Source organism: Gossypium hirsutum, chromosome A01 (assembly GCF_007990345.1).
Source record: "Gossypium hirsutum isolate 1008001.06 chromosome A01, Gossypium_hirsutum_v2.1, whole genome shotgun sequence".
Classification (NCBI taxonomy): Eukaryota; Viridiplantae; Streptophyta; class Magnoliopsida; order Malvales; family Malvaceae; genus Gossypium; species Gossypium hirsutum.
The window spans coordinates 96642704-96645716 of NC_053424.1; the positions used below are offsets into that span (position 1 = coordinate 96642704).

A 3013-nucleotide genomic window follows, 5' to 3' on the forward strand; every position below is an offset into this window, starting at 1 on the left:
CCGTTGCTACTCCATACGCTACATTATGAAACTATACAGCTTATTTTAAACCAAAAATATAGACCTTTTCTTACAAAAGCTCATTATCATATTAATATCTAATAATCATATGAATAACACCCAATTGCATCAAATGTGCATTTTCTTTTTCGAAGTTAAAAAAGTGGCATGTTTGAGCCTAGAATTTGATGTTAATAAGAAATTAAGTAACATAAGTACTCACTATATGCTTTTTTTTTTAAATAATAATCATAAAACTACATTATTTTTGTACCTGGTTAACTCCTGCCTAAATATAGATTACAATTTTCATGGACAGCCAATGTTAATTTAATTTTAGCAATAAATTATATTTAAAATTATTAAAATTTTAATAGTTTTTTAAAAAAATAAATTTATTGAACTTAATTTATTTATTTTTGGATATTGAAATTAATGATTGTATCAAACCCAGCCTCCTTCAATCCGTATAAATCTCATACATTATACCTTTTAATTTTGGTTCTTTATTTATCTATAATATTTATAAGCATGAATTTAGATTTTTTTAAAATAAATAAGAACTTTTTTTTATTTTTCTTCATATTATTAAATTAATTTTTAAAATAAGTTTGTAATTTAATTTAGAATTATTAGATAAAAAGTACTGTCAATTTTAAAATAAAGGTTAATACTTGAATAGAAATTTAAAAAAATATAAGGAAAAATTGTGTCAGTTTTACTTTTCTTAAAAAAAAAAATTGTTGTAATTTTATTGATGTAAAATGGAACTATTATTTGAATAGAACTCTAAAAATTTTAATTATTACTCAATTAGTTTCAAAATTATCTATCAATTAAAAATTAAGTTTAGCTTTATAAATATCACTTAGTAACTAGAATTTATCCATTATTTGTTTGATGTAAATGAAAAATGTTTTGTGAGTTTGTTTTAGAAAAAAAAGATAAATTTCAACAATTATTTTTATTCACTATTACTAAATGTGACCTAATTTTTTTATTTGTTTTCAAATTAGTATTAATTTACTTTCTTATAGTCGAATTTTGTATATTATTTAAGAATTAAGAAAAATATCATTATTAATAATAAATAACAAAAATAAAAAATACATTATAAAGATTAACTAAAAATTAAATATATAAAATCACATTTAATACATACAACATTATAAACTAATAATTACAAGACAAGCAATAGTTGTGGCGGCTATGGCACATGGATGAATCCTTCACCACGTAACAATATATATATGCATTTATTATTGATTATCCACTAAACTTTGCTAATGATTGTAATAATGGACACATGCTGTCTTTCTATATATGCGATGACACCTCTTAAAATAAAATATGTTAGCTTTTCTTTTAATATTCTGTTTTAATAAACAAAGGTTATTAAAATTTGGATTGTATTGTTTCAAATTTAGCTATCAAGTTTCAAGCATCTAACAGGTTTTATGATCACTTGAAAACATGCCATTAATCTATCTATCATAAGATTAAAACTACTTACCTCACTTGAGCATATATATATATATAAACTTGATCAACAAAACGATGAAGTGAATTCAGAATTCATTCTTGGCCCTTTGGGAAGCTTTTCTAACGTTGTTGGAATGCAACTTGACAGGGTAAGAGGCTTCCAGAGTTAGATCACAAAGGCCTTCTTTAGCATCGATGTCTCGTTGCATTCTTATGTAACCCTTCTCTCCCAGTCGTCACCCCACGAGTACTTTGTCCCATCATGGGTTTCTCCATATCCTACCACTGCCACCCCATGGTTCAGCTCAGCGCCACACCTCCCATGAATACACCCTGTCAAACAAAATTTTCTGGTTATGGGAGTAATTATATTTCCAATTTTCGCATTATCGTTGCATCAGTTATGTAAATGAAGTAAATTGTTGACTGAATAGAAGTTCAGGCACATTTTTAAAAGAGATATTCTGAGACCCAATTTACACGTTAATCATTATCAGTCTTATGGTTTGAAAATTTTAATTACCTCCGAGCAGAACTGGAAATCCTTGCCACCAGCATCTATAACGATAGACACAGGTTGGTTTGCAACAGCTTTCATCAGAGCTTGTTCTTATTTTTCTGGTACCATTTCATAGCCATCAATGATCACCGCAGGACCATTCAACTGAAATACCAGCAGTGAGCCATATTGAGAACATCATATCTGCATTAAGAAGGGGCAAAAAAATCAAGGAGTTTCTTTTGTTACCCTGGATGGGTCACACGACTCGTCTTTGGCCCCGTAAGGGTAGTTATTCTCAGTAGTTAGTCCATCACTTTGCTTGATGAACTCAAATGCTGGCTCCGTCAATCCTCCATCATCACCTTAGTTCTCCTAACCACAATCAACTATCTTTTGTTCAGATAAAGTCACAAGCTCCCCTGTTTTCATTTTGTTCATACCTTCCACGGCAACTACAGTTGAAAATGCGCAGCAGCTACCTGTGACATCAATAACCTTGAGTTACTTGACAGGAACATGTCATTTGTGAAGAACTGCACGATATCTTGATAATTTTTACAGTTAAGTTTATTTGTGAATTGACTGTTGGATCCAAAAAAAACTGTCCTTGATGCCAGTAACCGCTCCTTTCTTCCTCCAATCAATGGAGTGAGGAATGCTGTCAACTTTGTCAAGCCAGAAACCAGTCATCCGTCTCGGACCATGTAACATCAGGCAACGGCTGATCTTGGAGCTCCTTGTATTCATGAACTCATGGTTTGTCATATCTGCAAATTTGTTTAGGTTCGAACTTGTAAGGCTTTTCCATTTGGTTCACATTGTGGATATGTTTCAGATTCTCCTTGGAACAAATTGAAACGCTTTTGCTTCTCTGTCAGGTCAAGTGAGATCGTATGGTGGCTCCTCCATCTCTCGAACAAATCCCACAGACTCTCTTCAGAGGCTAAATCACTCACACGTTAATTCAAACTCTTGGCCAGCTTAAAAGCCATTGCCAACCTAAATACAACCAAGATTAACTTCCATACA

At 30.8% G+C, this 3013-nt stretch overlaps 1 pseudogene; it reads right to left on the bottom strand.

Moving 5' to 3' along the window:
- Positions 1-1392: 1392 nt before the first annotated feature.
- Positions 1393-2749, bottom strand: LOC107917452 (vignain-like; annotated as a pseudogene).
- Between the last annotated feature and the right edge of the window lie 264 nt (positions 2750-3013).